At 49.5% G+C, this 18,269-nt stretch overlaps 1 protein-coding gene across 1 annotated transcript in view; it reads left to right on the top strand.

Moving 5' to 3' along the window:
* Nucleotides 1-2,266: 2,266 nt before the first annotated feature.
* RALY (RALY heterogeneous nuclear ribonucleoprotein) overlaps nt 2,267-18,269 on the top strand; it is a 110,915-nt gene continuing 94,912 nt past the window's right edge. The window contains exon 1 of the mRNA XM_065754078.1: nt 2,267-2,321. The gene's annotated coding sequence lies outside the window, so the exon portion shown is untranslated. The remainder of the gene's footprint in view (nt 2,322-18,269) is intronic.

The following is an 18,269-nucleotide window of genomic DNA, read 5'->3' as shown; positions in this document are numbered from 1 at the left end:
AAAATAGCCACTTATAGCAGGGCTTCCCAGTGTGGAAAACAGGATCCTCTGAGATGCACCCCAGCCCCCTCCACTAGCAATCCTCCTTAGGGGCATTCATAAAACCTATTGTTGTTGCTGCAGATTGGCCACGGTGCGACTTCAGAGAAAATCTGGCCTGTGCTCACACTGTTGCTTGTAATTCTTTCTGTACCGATGGAGCAAAATGAAAAGATTATTAAAAGAAGGGAAGGGAAGGGAAGGGAAGGGAAGGGAAGGGAAGGGAAGGGAAGGGAAGGGAAGGGAAGGGAAGGGAAGGGAAGGGAAGGGAAGGGAAGGGAAGGGAAGGGAAGGGAAGGGAAGGGAAGGGAAGGGAAGGGAAGGGAAGGGAAGAAAGGAAGAAGGGAAGAAGGGAAGAAGGGAAGAAGGGAAGAAGGGAAGGGAATCACCAGCATTTTTGTAGTTCCCAGCACAAAAATCAAATGTAGGAGATGGAACAGGGCTATGGAGAGAAAGCAGTGAGAGGGTTAAATAACCATAGAGGTCTCATAGCCATGCACTCAGCAACCAGGACAAGAAATTCATGTGGATAAAGAAGTGCTCATCTCCTTTTCAGGACACTGCTTCCTCTCTTATCAGGGGGTTTCAGATCCAGCAGCCATGCAGCCCTGAGCAGAGCCCCAGCTCTGCAGCTCACCTTCCACTACCACCCATTCCTGCCCATGCTGGGGGCAGAGGTGGACAAGGAACATTTTCTGCACTTCCACATCAAGATCCCATCCCACATCACATCACATTCTCCTTGGGGCTGGCAATGACTGTGACATGGTCTCCCTCAGCATCCTGGCATCCCCGGCTAGGTGGGGCAGGGCTGTGTGCGGGGCTTTGTAAAGCACTGACACAGCGGATGGTGGTTGGGCTCCAAAGGGGAGAGGGGTGGACTGCACCAGGATCCCCTCCAGCCTGAATTCTCCTGGGGCTGTGGGGATGCCCAGTCCTCTTCCCAAACCTGCTGTGGGTTTGCTCTGCACGGCTGCAGCTTTTTCTTCTCACAGTGAGTCTTGATTTCCGTGATTACCGCTCCAATCGTTTTCCACCCCACGAGGGTGACAGACCTCAGAACTCACTTCTCAACTGAAAAACATTTCCCAGGATCTCCGCTCAGGAATGTCATGGGAAATATAATTCTTTTTGTGATCAAGAGACTCAGCTTCAAAAGCATCCAAACTGCAGCTCTCCATGGGACACCTTTTTGCAGGGTTATTAATAAGAAATAATTGTTTTAAGTGCAGAAAAGTGAGTGTACTTTCCATTCCCTTCCAAAACCCCTGCATCGTTTGTCCTTAATGAGTAATGAAAGATGCTTTTGTATTGCTTCCCACCCATCGTTTTTAAAGAGATCGTTAAGCAATAATAAATAAGGCTTTAAAGAAAGTGGGGTAGAGCTGCTTTAGAAGCAGGTTTAATTCTGGACTAATATGAACTGCACCTGCTTCTGTAGGAGCATAAGGATGTTGCTGGGGCTTTAGGTGAATTTTGGTCAAAAAGCTGAACTGTTGCTAAATTATTCTGTTGCACGGCTCCAGAGAGGTTAGCTGATGCTCCCTGGTCCTCCTCCAGGGGGGGAAGCCGACGTGGTCGTGACTTTCCCTTCCTCGGCAGCCCACTCTGCAGAGAAAGAGCTGAAGCTTGGATGGGATTTGCGTCACACAAGAAAAAAAAGATGAAAGAAAAGAACGGTGAATAGAAAAGAGCAGCAGGGCAGGCTGGGGAGCAGAAAGCAAGAAATTGCTCCTTCCAGGAGGGGCTGGGACAGGTGAGGTGGGAGAGTCGCCAGGCCTGGGGGTACACGTGGCTGCGGCTCTCTCCCATTGCGGGCTCCCGGTTAGGTCTGACCTCAGGTGTTTCGGTTTTGTCTTGGTTTGTTTTTTTTCTAGCCTCAGCGATTCTGTGAAACGCTTTACAATACTTTCGGCAAGAAAACACCTGATCCCTGAAACAACCGAGCAGAGCAGAGTCAATTGAGAGAAAGCGGGGACGGGCAGCACCCGAGCACCGCCGGAGTCCCGCAGCGCGCTCCTCGAGCTGCTCCGGGACTCCCCGCGCTCATCCCGGGGCGGCGGACGGAACCGGGCCGCGCTTCACACCGCGCTGCGATGCGGGGCGGGCAGCGGAGCACCGCGCAGCCGTGCTTGGGCCGGCGGGAGGTGAGGGAGCGCTGGGGCGGGCCGGATTCCGCTCCTCCTCCTCTTTCTCCTCCTCCTCCTCCTCCTCCTCCGGCGCGGGCAGTGCTGCTGCGAGTCCTGCCGGGGGTCCCGCCGGAAACGGGCGTGTTGCTGCACGTGAGTTCGCTCTTTCTTTTTCTTTCTTTTTCTTTCTTTTTTTTTCCTTTTTTTTCTTTCTTTTTTTCCTTTTTTTTCTTTCTTTTTTTTTCCTTTTTTTTTCTTTCTTTTTTTTCCTTTTTTTTCTTTCTTTTTTTCCTTTTTTTTCTTTCTTTTTTTTCCCTTTCTTTCATTTTTTTTTCTTACAATTTTTCCTTTTTTTTTTTCTTTCTTCCTCTCTTCATCCTTCCGTCGGTTGTTATTTGCTTGCTTGATTTTTCTTCCTCTTGCAAGTTGTTTTTTTTTTTATTATTATTATTATTTTTCCCCCCATTCCGGCGTTAAGGAGGGGGAGTGGGGCTCGAGATGCGCGGCGGTGCCGGTACCTGCGGGAGGACCAACTTTCCACGCTCCGTGTGCGGGCGCTGAGTTGGGGCTGCGCGGTTCCCAGGTGGGTGCGCGCCTCTGTTTGCTCGGTGCGGTTCTCGGGTTGTTTCTGTGCTGGGAAACGTAGGGCTCCTCGGGCAGCCGCTTTGCCTAGCCCTTCCTTCTGCGCTTCGTTCCGATTTGGGCTCTTTGGTGTTCTTCTGAAGCGAAGGGTTGGGATGGAAGGAAGAGTTTTTCCTAAAGGGAGCAGCAGCGGAGCCGCTGGACGGCGATGCTGCGGACGCGTGACTCGGAGGGCTGCCTTTATCCGGTTATCCCACAGGAGCGGGGCGGTGATTGAGGAGCCTGGCCAGAGCAGACCGTCCCTCGGGCCGACCCGGGCATCTCGTGGGGTTCCGTGCTCTGGATTAGGCTCGGCTGTCACTGGTGCTGCTTTCGGCTGGGTGCCGCGGTGCGAGCGGTGCGTGCGTGGCTCGCGCGGTGCCCGTGGAGCTGCTGGTGGGCACTGCTGCCACGGCCTTTGGGGAACGGCTCAGCGACGGAAGGTGGGTCTGCAAAGAGCTGCTTTCTTTAGGATAAAGACAGATGCGCGGCGTTTAGGAGCCGTTGGCGGAGAGCAGTTGCCTGGAATAAGCGCTGGGACGAAAGATCAGAACCGTTCCCAGCACTGAGAGCTTCTGCCCGCGTCCCGAATGCTCCAGTGAAGGCAGCAGCCAAACCATGTGCTCCTTGGTGGTGGCTGCGTGAGGAGCTCTCAGACTCAGAAGCAAATGTGCACCTGCTCAAGGAGAACGGTCTCTGGAAATAAAGATGTTTGACATCCTGCAGGTGCTGTGGAGTTACACAGGACTACATGCATCGATTAGAAAGGGATGTGTTTACCTTAAAGAGAATTGTGGCTTTTGCTTTCTCACACCCTTCCCGTTGAGTTGCTGTCCTGTGTGGTACAGGGCTGTGTTGGTGGTTTCCAAGGAGCACGAAGGCATTTCTTCCAGGGTGACTGCAACGAGGACGCCTTGCTGGGAGATTCCTCTGCATCTGTGTGTGCCAGTCACAGCTTGAGGTCTGTGCTGGAAAGGTTAGAAACACCCAGAAAAGCACACAGGAAGAAAATGCACTAAGCAGAGGTGACTTCAGAATAACTGTCATCAGAGGTCGGTGAGGCATTCATGAACCTGCTAGGGAGAAGCGTGGGGGGGGGGAGTCATCGGATCAGTAACAAGTTGTGTTTATTGTAACTGCAGAGCTCTAATTGTATGGCTTAAGAAGCACACGTTTACTATGATTTTTCATACCTGTGTTTGCAGCCAGGGCTGAATCTGTGGAGTTCACGCTGATGTGGGTAGTCTGAATCAAGCTGAACAGCAAAGAGCCTCTTAGGAGAATCTGAAACCCAGCAGGCATTTTTCAGACCTGAGTTATGTCACTTTTTTTAAGAGATGCCTCAGGCAATTGCATTTTAAGAAGACAAAGCTTTTGTTTTCCAGCTGGCCTAGAAAAATAGCAAGGATGAATCCAAAGCAAAAGCTTTCAGAAGTTGTCGTTTGCGATTAAGTTGATTTTGCTGTTGTGCACAAGGATGCTGCTGCCTTCCTTGCAGTCATGTGAACTGTGTCTATTTTTATTTTTGCCACCAGTCTTACTCTACCTGTTTCTGTTTGATTCAAGTGAGGCACGTTGGTGTTTCTCACTAACATGAGTGTGTGTGTTTAATTAGCAGGTCAGGTGTGCTAGCTGCATCTCTGCTACAAAATTAATGGTGTGTACTGTACAATAGAGAGAACAGAGGTGACACCAGGGCAGGGGTTGACAGCTGCACACAGTGTCCAGTTCTGCATCTAAAATACTGGACTTCTCAAGGAGAAGGCATTTAACGATGAGCGAAGGCTGCTTTCCTTTGCACATCCTAGGGAATCCACAGTTTGCATGGAAACAAGAAGGATGCATGCTAATAGCCGATCTAAATCTCTTCTTGTGGCTTCTGGTGTTCCCTGCAGCTGAAAGCGATGGCAGTTAGCATCCCGTGGCTGCCAGGCTGAGAGCTGACAGCAGAAGCTGAATCTGCAGAGCCCGCAGCCTGAGCTGGGGGTGTGTGGGATACCACAGGGGATGCTCCAGCACGGGTGATGAGAAGTGTGTTCCTGCAGTGTGTAGTTTTGTAAGCTCCCGCTGAGGTCCTCTGTTTAAGAAATACTGGGAGTATCGATAAGGACATTTTTCTTAACGTGAGAACAGTTTCTCTGTCGGGAAAACCTAGCAACCTTGTAACAGCACTGGCCCTGTAACGTGGTCCAGAGCTGTATGGCACAGAGGAGGAGGCATCTTGGGAGCTATGTCCTCTGCTGCGTGTCTGGCTTTGTTCTGGATGTCCAGGGGAAGGCTATAAGGGCAGCGTGACTCACTGTTTTGGCTCCTGTGTAGCACTAACACAACCAGTGCTGCCGTGCTCCCTGCTGAGGTCACTGTACCTTCCTGTGGCAGAAGGCCTGGGGGCTGATGCTCCATCTCCAGGGCAGAGCTCCTGCTGCTTCCATGGGGAGGCTTGGGCCCTGCTCCTGCAGCACCAGTGTTTCCTTAAGGCAGTACCCTTTGCAGTATGTCGAAACTGAATGCTGACTTGCAACAAGATGTGCACAGAGTGAGGCTTGGCCCTTGACTTTACAGGGAAGGGAGGGTTGCCCCGCTGCTTTCAGGAGCTGTGTGCAGAGTGCCCAGCACCAGGTTCAGTAGTGTTTCTGTTCCTCTAGCAGTCCATTTCTTAACACAGCCATTTGTAGACTCTCCCGGTTGCCTTGCAAACAGTCATTTCTTTTGTTCTTATTATTTCTGAAAAGCCTGTTTTTAAAATAGAAATCACAGTGTTAGTTGCCTTTCAGAGAAGAGGGGTGAGGTAAATAGCACAGGCGCCCGTGGGCTGTGTCCACATGAGCTCAGTGATTCCCAGGTGAAGTCTGTGGCATCGTCTGCGCGTGGTGTGGGATGGTTTGGAGCCATAGGGGCTGGAAAGTGGCAGAGTGTTACCTGATGCTTCTGCAAACAGCTTGTGTTCAGACAAATGCAGCCACAGTAGGAATGAGCGTGAACTCATCTTCTGGTTGCTGCTGTGTGCTGCAGAGGAATGGGCAGGTGGGATGCACTGGTGAGAGTGGTGGCTGAGACTGCTCTGCACATCCACTGCTGTGCTGAGATGGAGTGGCCGTGTCCTGCTGGGTCCCTTGGGGGAGGGAAGCATCCTTCCCAGCAGGGATCTGCGCCTTCTGGTTGATGTAGTGAAACCCAGAAAGGCGGGTGGCTTTTGCTGAAAAAGGTCTTCTGGCTTCTATGTGAAGGATGGCTTGCTTTGGAAGCTGGGAGCAGATGGATGCTGTGATTAATATGTGGATTCCTGAGCTCAGGACTGGAGCGGTGAAGGGCATGAGGCAGGGGAGGTCTGGCTGCTGGCACTGCTCAGTGGCTCCTGCTGCCTTTCCTGGGCAGTTTGAATCTCCTCTTTCTTCCTGCTTTTAGCAAACTCTTCTACAAAGCTGTTCTGGGAGCACTTGTGAGAAAAGTGCTTCTTCGGGATGTGCTGTTTCTGCCATGTGTGGGGGGGGCCTTGGCTTAGGGGGCATTGCAGGGCTGCTTTCAGGAGTTTGTAATGGCTGTAAGCACTGCAGAAATCCTCTTGAGCCTCTCCAGACACTTAGGCTTTGTGCTTTTTGCACTGGCTACAGAGTTTACTCTGAATCATGCTTGCTCATTTCAACAGATCAGTCAAGCTTTGTCTTGTACTCGTGCTCCCCACTCCAGGGGCTGCCCACGTCCTGGTGTTTTCCTGCAGGACCAGGAGCCATTCCTGCGGATTACGTTGCAGAATTGGAACCAGTTTGGAAACTTCATTGTCCATAAAACCAGTGGGGAAACTCTGCTGCAGGTAATCTCTCACAGCCCAGGTGCATTGCTTCCCTCCAGCAACTATGTGGGTGTGGGACACAGGGGATGGTGAAGAGAAGCTCCTAAAGGTGAACTGCTGCAGGATTTAGTGCAAAGCCCACACCAGCGAGCAGCTTCAACAGCACCTGGGGAGCAACTGCTGCCACAGATGAGCATCAGAAGTGGGCATGGGTGTTCTTTCCTGGTAATGAGGAGCAGTACTTGCCTGTAGATGGGCTCCCAGCCACTTTGCTGCAGTGCACACGGCATTTTCAGGGAGCTGCTGGTAATAAGCTGGGGTTCAGTAATACCTCCTGTGAGCAGAACCATGCCTGGTGGCAGGAGAGGGACAGGAAGGGCTTATATAGCTTTATTAAGATCGTTGTGTGGAGGAAATTAAATTGGGTCTCTCACCCTGCTCGTGTGCCGTGCAGGGAGGGCTCAGCCCCCCTGTGCTGGGATGTTGGCTGCCTTCTGTTTGCACTGGAAAAAAAAGCAATTGCTGTCAGCTCCTATCCAGCTCCTGGGCCCTGTCTGCATGTTTATTTTGGGCAGATTATTTTCAAAGCACTTTGAAGATGGGCCTGGACATTGATCATCAGGGATAGTCCTTCATCTGTGTCCTGCCAGCAAACGTTACAAAGCATATCATAAATTACCTCCCTTCCCCAAAAGAAAGACTGGATACTGCCAGGGAATGGAGCACCCGATCTGCCTGTCCACTTCCAGAGCAGCCCCAAGAGCAGCCGGCCTGTCTTCCCTCAGCTCTGGGCTGTGGGGGAATGCACGGGTATGTGCACAGGTGAGGCAGGCTCTCCTCTGCATCTGCTGCTTTTATTATCATTTCAGTTTACAGATGTCATACCACCATCCAATTTGGTGTGCTTCTAGTCCATGATGTATGTCTGTTCAAGTGCTGCTTTGCAAGAGGGGAAAAACACAGTGCTCGTGACCTCAGAATTGATAGATTTTAGCCTTGCGTAGTGTAAACATCTATATTTTACAACTCGTTGTGAGGAAGCTGTGCAGGGGATTGTGGCTCAGCAAGTGAAGACTAAACAACCCTGTCTGTAGCAGAGGGGTTAGAACTAAATTATCTCTAAAGTCCCTTCCAACTCAAGCTGTTCTGTATTTGAGAAGGGAACCTGCCTGGGGAGCACTGGCCCTGGGCTGGTGCTGGATGGATGCTGGTGCAAGTTGTGTGGAGCGAGGGCTGCTGCTGCTGAAGGCTGGCTTCTAAAATCCCAGCCAAGATGAGGCTTTTCTTCTGACCCACAAATTTATCTATTTATTTTGCCTCCAGAGCCTCGGTGTCATGAGCAAGGGGAGTCGCGCAAGTAGGCTAAAGAGCAGCTGATTAAAAAAAAAAAAAAAAAGCAGAGTGCTTAATCTGCTTGTTCTTGTTTATTCCTTTAATTTTATTTCCATTTGCAGTTTGACCAGGTACCAAGAGTCTGGAGGCCTTGTGTTCATATCTTCGTGTACAGTACAGTAGTATCTGAGGGTCTGTGCCCAGAACCAGTGAGAAGGAGCTGTGGCTCTGAAGTGTAGGCTGTAAATAGAGAAGAGGTAGGAGGGCATGTGACTGGGCCTGACCTTGCTGGTAGTGGAGCTGGGAATAACGCCAGGTCCCCATGCTCCCAGCTCATGCTCCCGAAGTTTTGCTCTGCTGCTCTTTCTGCTCTCCCCCCTTCTCCCTGCCTGCACCAACCTGGTGTACAGGAAAAGCTGGGGAGCTCTGTGTGTCCTAGCCCAGCCTTCCAGGTGTCCTAGCCCAGCCTTCCAGCTGTCCTGCCTTAACCTTGCCTTTCTCCATCTTCCTAGGTTAGCTCAGTCCTGGTTCCTTTCCTTGTGGAGGGGCCAGGAGCCTCAGCAATGCATGGCATGTGACGTTTGGCCTGGCTCAGCAGCATAGCAGTCATTTTAGCACGGCTTAGCATTGGCTTGCAAGAAGATGACCCTCTGCTGGAAACCAGCCCTGCATAGGATCGTGGCTACCCTGCCAGGACAGCACCGATTAATTTATTTTTTTGTCTCACATTGCTGTATCTGCTTATTTTTCTACCTTTTGTCTCAAGATAAAATTCTTACAGAAACAAACACCTGATGTTGGCAGGGTGACCTGTGAGCGGGCTTTCTTTTGGGACAGAGGAGACTCTAGAATGAGAGTTTGGGGTTAGTGCAGTACTTGAAAGGAGCTGGGTGGTTTATAAGCTGCCGTGAGCATGTGGCTGGGTGTGTGCAGCATCTCCCCAGCTGACGTGCTCGTGATGCTTTCAGCCTTGGTACAACAGTGGTATCCTAAATAATCCTGAAAATCATCCGTAGAAAGACAGACATAATAAGGAAGAGAAGTGGTGACACTAAGCCCCCATCTGAAACCCAGAGCAGCCCCCCTGCACACAGCTGCCTTTTCTTCACATGTTTTTTTCAGGCAAAGCAGGTGGTGCTTACTTTTTCTTTGCATAAAAACCCGCGGCGTGCTGTGTAAGGCCGCTCACATCTGTGCGTGCTATGTAGGTCAGATGCCTGCTCATCGCTTTATGAAGACCCAAGCTGACAGCGTTCCCCTCCTGCGGTGACGGGGAGGACGGCCACGTGCTGCCTCTGTTGGGAGCACTGCCGAGGGCACAGCCCCAGGGGGACCTGTGTGCAGGTAAAGCGTTCTCCTTGCCACGTGCTGCGGGTTCGTGGTGAGGAGCCTTACTGATGAAAGATTAATGTATGCTGTGTGTCAGGGGTTGATGGAGTGTCACATCAGATTAGCCTTACGGTTCAAAATACTAAATGCTTCTGTGCCACGCATCTAGCAGATGCCTTTTGCTTTGCTCTGAATAAAGGGCATGTTTGCTGGCCTCTCCAGTCTGTGCTTCTACTGCTGGAGTTATTAAAACACAAATCACTCTCCCTCCTCCTCCTCCTTTCCCCCCCAGCCAATCTTGTTCTGGTATTTCGTGACCTTTTCTTGCTTAGGTTCTGTTGGTGGAGGATAAAATGAGTTGAAAACAAACAACTTGTCTTGCACAGAAGCATGTCAGGATTGCAGTGTAGCACTGAGCTGAGTCTCCCTTTTTGCTTTGATGGACATGGTGCTGGGGACAGATGTGCTGGTCCTGTGGAAGGTGCTGTCCTAGGGTGAAAGCAGTGGGGACCACAGATAGGGCTGCTGGAGTGGTGTCCTCTGAGCTTTGTTTGCTCCAGCCTTTGCGGGTGGTGACCAGGCCACCCCACTGGGCTTCTACATGTCCTGCAGTTCTTACATCTTGAAGCTGTGTGAGGATGCAAAGACCGACTCTCTCAGAAGCTGAACAGAAAACTTGGGAATGTGACCTCGTGGGACCTTAAGCATCCATTGAAAATGGATAAGTAGAAAATCTGTGGTTTATTTAAAACTGAAGGGGGAATTTTGAAGTTCCCTCTCTCAGGGAGCCTCCAAGTAGCATCTCTGCAGCCTGAATTACTTTTCCCACGTGAGCAATCGCAGTGGAAATGGTGGCAGACGAGGATCAGAGCAGATGAAGATGGACGTAGGGATGTCCTTACGCAATCCAGTGTGGTGTGGGCGTATCTCTCGTATTAAAACTGATCTGCTTGCTCTTGTCGAGACTATCAAGAAACATCTGAGATAAAAGAAGGGCTGTCATTTCTTCCTTCAGCAGGTGATGAGCCTCCCCAAGCACTGCTGGTTTCCTGAGGCTTTCAGAACCAGGTGTGAAGTTCTGCATGCTGAAGCAGCTGGATGAGTAGCTGGCACATGAGGACCTCTCAGCAACGAGCAGCTCCTTGTGACTCGAGCAATGAGTGCTAGGTGGTGAGCACTAAGGCAGCATCGGCTGTCACTGGTTTAGGAGCTTTAGGTCCTGGAGATTGGGGAGGGATGGTAACAAGCAACAGCATGGGGAAATGTACTCTGGACTTGAAGGGATTGCTTGGAACAGAGATGCAAAGGAAGCATTTGGAGAGAAACTGGAGAAAATCATCTGTGCATCCTGTGCAGGGGTTCTAGCTGGAATCTCAGCGTGTAATATGTGAGCCAAGTACATGGAGTTTGCTCAGGACAGACATCTCTGCTGGAGAGACCACCTTGCTCAATGTTCTCTGGCTGTGCTCAGCGGGAGGGGAAGGGGCAAGATGTTTCCTATGGCTGCTCTCTCCCTTCATCCTAAACAAGATGAAGTGTGCATTGTTAGGGAAAGCTCCTGAGTGCAACCAATCTCTCTTTTAAGTCCCTGTTGACCGACTGAAGCTAAGAGGAAACTAATGAAATCCCTATTGTTGCTACATATTTTTTTGACCTTTAAAGGGAAAATGTGCTGGTGAGTCAGGAGACCCTCTGGGAAATCTGTTCAATTTGTTTTGGGCAGAAGGTGAACTGAGATGCTGTGGTGACAGTAGCAGTTTAAAAATAAAGGCAGAGATCAGAGTGGTGCAGAAATCTTGCCGTGCTGCTGTCTCTGGTTTATGGACAAGCACAGAAGTGGAGTCCCCAGAGCTGTCAGGTGGCTCTCAGCTATCCTGGTTACAAAGCAAACAGAGATGCTGAAGTGTTTTGCAATTTTCTCCTGACTCGATTCTAAAGGCAGGGTGTAAAATCTTTGTTTTCTGAGCATTAGAAAGGAGGTGAAGGATGCTGTTCCCTGCCCTGCATCTACACAAGAAATGAAATGCTGATTTTGATCAAAGCAAGTGAACTTGAACATTTTTGAGGCAGTAAGTACACTTTGAGCATAGTTGGGCTGCAGCTTTCCTTTTAAGGGGACTGAGCTTGTCTGAACCTTCCAGGAGCTCAACAAAGCCTGTATTATTTTCATGTAAATTTGGGGTTAGATCGAAGATGAGGAGTTAAGGCTGAGCTCAGATGTTGCTAGTAGCCAAGGAGTTTGGAGGAGAACAGGTTTTGTAGTTGTATTCATCAGAACATGCACTCATGGATGAGTGACCGTTTGCTGTACTTGGTTTGAAAAGCAAGCCAGTTCTCTACAGATGCTGAGGTTGGTTTTCCCTAATGAAACCTTTTGGTTTGATGGTCTCATTTGGCAAATGTGCTGAAAAACCTAATTTTTGGTGTACTGATGTTTTCAGTGTTGTGTGATGCTCACAGCTGCCTTTCAGCTCTGTTAGGAGCCAGGTTCCCAGTACCTGCATGAAGCCCCCCTCAGTGCCCCTGTCAGTGGTGGTGTGGGATGCAGCTGTAGTGGCTTTTGAGCTTAGGGTTGGACAGAAGCTTGGAGCCTCTCCCAGCTGCTGGTCTGGGTGCTGTCAGGAAAGCTCTGCAACCAGAGCAGTGTTTATGTGGCATCTGGAGGCAAGTGGCTCTGCATCAGGCATGCTTGTAGTGACAGGGTGGGTTGGAATGCAGGCCCAGGCTGTTTCTCAAGCAGCCCATTCATGCTCTCACTCCTTATAATTGAAAGGAAAACACAGTCCTGCACTTGGACCGGTAGCATAATTTCCCTGGCACCCAAGCATGGCATCTCAGGTAGGGCAGCAAGGATCCCAGAATCTCTAGGGCTATTAAGAGTCTGTAGGACTACCTCTGTGCTCTGGCATACCTCTGCTCCCACCAGCCCCTTGTGCAAGGACTTTGTGAACCTTCTGTGTCTATTTTCTGCCCAGTCATTCTCTGCTCAAAGCAACTGGAGCAGTGTGAGCCCCTGGCTGCTTGCACAGGGATGGGGTGGAGCTGCCCTGCCCGCAAGGCTTACTGTGGAGCTGGGCATTTTATGCCTTGCCCCACTATACACAGCCTTCCCTGCGTGGCTTCTCAGTGGATTTTTGAACATATCTCTGCTGCTGGGCAGGGAGAAAGCTGTCAGTAGGTTAGGGAGGGATGTCTGTGGTTTCAGGGCCCCCTTATAGCTGTTCCCATTGCAGCTCCAGTGTGGTGCTGGGTTAGTCTGCCATCCCTGTCCTGCTGATGCTCTTTGTGCTCCTATGTGAATGTGTGATAAGGGGTGTGCTTTGATTTAACTCTGAACGTGTGGATTATTTTGACCTAAATTGTACAAGAATGCTATTAGAGCTGGAAATCCTGCATTCCCTGCTGGCTCCAGTTTATGAAAATAAATTCATAAACAATAACTCTTCAAAGCAGTGTGCTAGAGAAGCTGCAGTGCTGTATCATGTATAAAACATGACCCTGCAGAAAACAGCCTGTTCCTCCATGGTCATCTTGTACTTATGACCGCCACTGAAACAATGCTCAAAGCAGGGGGTCTCCTGCTCCTCCAGCATAGCCTGAGACTGCATAAGATACGACTCTAGATCTAACCTGTGAGATCTTATTTGTCCCTTGAAGTGGAATCACACCCTTACGGATGTCAGCAGTGCCTCCTGTACTGGGGGATTTGGCTGCAAATTAGCATGAGTTGCTGGTTTAACAGAATTAAAAATAGCTTTGTCAAATTGCTTGATCTAGCACGCTTTATCTGTGCTGTAGTGATGGTGAGGAGCTGTCCCAGCTCTCCAGAGCTGGTTTATGTGTGTATGCCACCCTGTCTCTTCAGAAAGGCACCTGGGAGAGGTGAGAAAAGTGGGCTCTGTCTCACAGGGGTGTGGAAAAGACAGGCTTTGTAAGGCTCTGTTGGTCTCTGGAGCTGGGTCGCTCTGGTGTCAGCCTGTGTCCAAAAAAGTGGGACTGGCATGTCCCACTGTCCCGAAAGCCACGTGGGGGATTGGGGTCCTTACAGGTGATGTAATAAAGCTGTGTGTGAAACATCGTGCATGTCTGTGTGTCCCCATGCAATCTGCTGTTCACTGTAGACCAAATTCCACGTGTCAGGGCGATCATTTGGCATAGCTTGTTAGGAAGCTGGATCAGAAACCGTGCTTTCTTCTTGGCCTGTTTTCAGGGCAAATTATTTTTCATCAACCTTTGTTTCTCCGTAGAGTTTTGGTAACTGTTTTCTGCTCCAAGGCACCTATTTCCCCCTGAGTAACAAGTGCTCTCACAACTTGAAATTCCCTGTTATTTGAGTGTAGCACTTTCCTCCCCTCTTTCATTTTGCTGCCTGAACTTCTCCAGGAATCTTTTCTTACAGTTTATTCTGCAAGATTTATTCCTGCAGCCATTTTAGACAGCCAGCAACGAAGCAGGGGAAAACACCCTCAGTATTTCACATTGCCCCACCTCAGGAGCCCCAGGGTCAAAACCCCATAATGAACCCTGCCACATCTCTGAGCAGGGGCTGGGGGCTGGTGCCCTGTACCGTGTGTACGGGGAGACTTACAGGCACTTCTGGGCTCTGTGTCAGTACTTCAGTATGACTGCTCTCCATGCTTCATGGGCTCTGCTCTGTTCCCTGCTCGGTCTGTGCTGGAGAGGATTGATGGAATTCCTCAGCTGAGCTGCTGAGCAAGGCCCTCCAGCACTGACAATGCAAGGTGGCTTTTATGACTCCAGTGTTTTGTTCTGATTCATGGCATTGCTGGTGTGGGTGTAATAAATGACTTGAGTGGCTGAGATGCTATAGGCCTGATGTAAAGCTTTTTCTGCTGTCTTTACATGGGCCTTTGCTAAGGGCAGCGTGTCAGCAGGTGAGTGTAGCTCAGTGTTAGTAACACGGATCCTGCGTCAGGCTGATGCTTGAGCAGAAGTTGCATGGAGCAGGATGGATAGCTGGAGAATTCTCCAGCTTTGATGTAGCCACAGCCACTATTTATCCTTTTCTTTAATGTAGCATAGTTGACCTCATTCCAGTAGGGTGGATACAGTACTAAACCAAGAGGTGACCCTGTGGGGTGGTTTTATGAGGGTGACTTTCTCTCTTTCTTCAAAAGCATGCCAGCAAACAGCCTGCTTTTCATCCTAGTTTGTTCCTTAGCCAAAGGAATTGGGGGACTGAGGGTTTTTTTTTTTGTAAAGATATACCTTATTTTTGGATGTAGCAGTACCTGGACTCTTCTCATTTGCACTATAGATCTTCAGGATTAGGATCTTGTGGGGATCAGCACCAAAAAAAATGGCAGGGGAAGATATTTCCATTTGCTGAAGATATCCAGACTTGTTGGCTTTCTCTTGAACAGATGAATTTGCCTTTGAAGTTTGCTGAACTCATATAATTGGGATGCACAGCATCTTTATCTTCATGATGGCTGTCCGTTCTGCACAGAAAGCGTGGTCTCCAGGCCATGTTTGTATTTTATCTCTATTCCTTATGTGCTGGAGCACATAACTGGCTGGGCAGGCCCACTGTTGTTCCAAGCGAAACCTTAGCTGTGTCCATCCTTGCTGCCTGCATTGTGGGCAGGCCGTGCTAATCTGCACTGCTATTCTGCTTGTTCATGGTATGTGTTAGGTGCTGGACAGACTGGGAGGCTTCTGGGCTGCCTGCTGCAGACATTGCTTCCAGACAAGCCAAAATACAGCTAATTTCAGGCTATCTGCAGGGGAATGTTGATATGGGAGGCAGATCTGATAAACAAAAAGAGGCGTTGAAAAATGTTTTATTTGCTATGTAACCTTTTTTATCCAGAAACACTTTTACAACTGATGAGCCCAATTTAGGTTTCTGACGTTGTGGTATGGAGTTATTTTTCTGACTTCACCACAGCTGCTTTGAATTTGCATTAATGTACAGAATGAAGCTCTATGATGAATAGTGTCCCAGTGGGGCAGGAGCAGCTGCCAGTAGATTTGGACCACACTACTCAAAAGGAACTGTCTGAGCGCATGAAGTAGCCCTAGTAACTTATCATTCATTGAAAAATGGCAGTCTCCTGTCTGTTCTTCTCCGGGCTCGTCCAGAAGTTCCTTGCTCTTAGCTGTGCACAAGTCAGAGCTTATATTTCAGGGGTGGGACAGCTGAATTGTGGAGTGATCTCTGTGTTCCAGGTTTGTGGGGAGACTGCTTTGTCGCTTTCCTGGGTTGTGAGAGATTAGCCCCAGCTCAGTGACAGTGTAAGGGAGCACCAAAAGATGCTGAGTCCAGGTGGAGATCTAAACCCTGAAAGCACTGCAGCAACTGCAGTGCTGCTTTGTTTCTGCCCACATAGGCTCATCCAGAGTGATGTTGTAGAGCAAAGGTGCTTCCCAGGCCCTTGTTTCAGAGCATTCATGAATAGCTCAATTCCTTGTTTTGAACGCATGCTGGGAATGTGTGAACCTGTCGGATCCAGAGCTACTTTTGAAGGTCTCGCTAGTTTGGTTCTTGGATGTGATTCTAGCAGTACGTGGCAATATGAGCACATTCTTCCAAGCCAGCACAGGTTGGCCCAAAGCCCATCCCCATCCCCACTCGTGAGGCTCTTCCAGGGCATCCATGGGAATGGCAGGAGGAGCTGATGGGGCTTGAATATCCTTTGTTTTTCAGGTGCCTCCTCTTCCACCTTGGCGTCTTGGACAATTTCCATAGTAAAGAGCATCAACCCATAGAGCCAGCAGCTTTCTGATGAGCAGAATCTCTGGAATGTGAAATTCAAGAATTAAATGACTTGCAGAAGCTCCTGCCTTCCATCCCAGCCAGCTCTGGTCACGGCCACGTCCCTTCTCTCCTTCCTAATGTGTAATGCAGAAAATCCTGAGCTATTTTTACAATTACAATTAATCAAGGAAGTATTCTCGATTGCTTTTTAATACAGCATCTACCGGTATCTTTAGGGAGAAAAGGGGTTAGTGAAACTTTCATTTCCTTGCATGTCTTTGACTCGTAGCTAATAATTATTTTTAAACTGCCCATGATGTTGAGTTGGGTGGTTGTAGGATTTTTTCAATAGTTGTCAAAATGTCAATTGTAATGAAAGACTTCAGTGGAGCTCTGTACCTAAGTGATTTGAGCCTCTCGGCGAGGCAGGCTGCTGATAGCATTTTCACATGAGTTTGTTTCTCTTTTATATATATATATATATTTTGCTGTTGTTTGGCTGGAATGTCTTCATCAACATTAGTTGTTGAAGGCCTTTTTTTTTCCTTTTTAAAGGCTAATCTGCTGCCTGTCAGCTCGCCACAGAGCTAGTTGGCATTCAGCATCCTCCACTGCAGTCACATTGGGGAAAAGGAAGTGCCTGTGTAATAACAATAATTGAAAATTAATAGTAGATTAAATTAAAACATAATTAAAAAACACTAATGCTTCCTGTGAACAAAGGCTGATTCCTGTAGGAGCTTTATGAATTGAGGAGGAAAAGTCTGTGACGCTTTCCCTGGGCCCTGTCTATTCCAGCCTGCAGATCATTAAAGCAATTATAATTTCACAGAGGTTTGATCTGGAATTGATTTCTTTGTGATAATTCAATTTAGAGGCTTGCTTCCTCCAGGGTGGAAAATGACAGAAGATGAAGTGTATAAAGCCTTAGCACTGTCCAGAGGCACATGGCAGCTGGTGCTGAGCCAGCCAAGGGTTCCCTCTGTGAGTGGTCTGCTGGTGGCCCCACAGCTGGTAGATGTCATCATGCTTAATTAGGGGATGATCAATATCAGCTTAATGCTGGGCTGTCTGCGGAATGGACCCATCAGAGTGTGAAGCTGAGGGCTGGATGTTGCTCTGTCATGCTCAGGTGTGGCTGAAGCCTCATGTGAAATCCCACTGCCAATGAAGGGTCTCAGGACATTGGTGTCACCAAGTCCATCATGTCTATCTAGTCCTCTTCCAGACCCAGTGCCACAGTCCAAGATGCTGTGGTGACAAAAGGTGGCTGATAAGGGGGTGCTGGTCCTGTTGGGAAGGGCCCTGGTGGGGCAGGGCCAGGTGATGGGGAGAGCTCGAAGCCTTGTTGGGCAGCTGGAGGTGCTGCTCTTGTTTGCTTTCCTTGGTGTTGTTGTCTTCTGCCATCTTCTCTGGTTTCCTGGTGATCTTATGCAGGTCACAAACTTCTCATTCCTACTGTGGGTCAGTCGTACTGAAGGCAAGAATGCCTGGTGTGTTGGGCGGCTGCCGGGAGCTGTGGGCAAGAAAGGTGGCTGGAGGGAATGTAATGGGGGATGGATGGCAGGTGTGGGTCCTTCCTCCTTGCTAAGGACTCGAGTGGCTCCAGCGCATACCCCATGTTCATGCTGGGAGCTCAGCAGCCAGTACCATTTTGGTTTACATTCTTAGAAGGCCCTGCAGAGAGTGCTGGTGGGGCTCCTTACGATGGCCAGAGCGCAGGTGCCTGGTGTTCTCAACAAGGAGAAGAGGGATTCCTGTCTGTCTGTTCCCTCCCTGGCAAACTGTCCCAAGTAGTTCAGCAGTTGTGTGTGATGGAGCAAGAGGAGCCATATAGGAGATTCATGGCCAGGTGCTGGACCACGCTGGAGTGTCATTTCTTCTTGTACATGCACTGGTGGCTGTTCCACCTGCAGCACACCTCTGCCACGTCCATGCATGGGCCCACACCTGGTGTATGCACTGATACGCATATAGATGAACAATGCGTTTGTTTCATGGCTTCAGCTTTTGCTTAACTCTACCTCTACCACCTTTAGACAATCTGGTCTCACCACAAGGCACGGGCATGCGTAGGATGCTCTTTCCTGGAATATGCAGTTGCATTCTTTGTGGGCTCGTGCAGGGAGGAGTGGGGCTGCCTTTGATCGGTTGGCACAGCTTCTTCTTACAGCCTGACACGGTGTAACCAGCCCTGCAGCTGCATTCATGAAGCACGTGGCTTTGCTGCCATACAAAGATACTCCAATGTGCTGTCCTGCTGCTTTGCTTGGGACTGGGCAAGCAAATTCCTCCAGCCCAGTCCTCG

The sequence above is a fragment of the Cyrtonyx montezumae genome, unplaced genomic scaffold (assembly GCF_038088225.1).
Source record: "Cyrtonyx montezumae isolate F1298 unplaced genomic scaffold, pur_monq_1.0 scaffold_9, whole genome shotgun sequence".
Classification (NCBI taxonomy): Eukaryota; Metazoa; Chordata; class Aves; order Galliformes; family Odontophoridae; genus Cyrtonyx; species Cyrtonyx montezumae.
The sequence above is the reverse complement of the archived record's forward strand: the minus strand, read 5'-3'. Positions and strand labels throughout refer to the sequence as shown.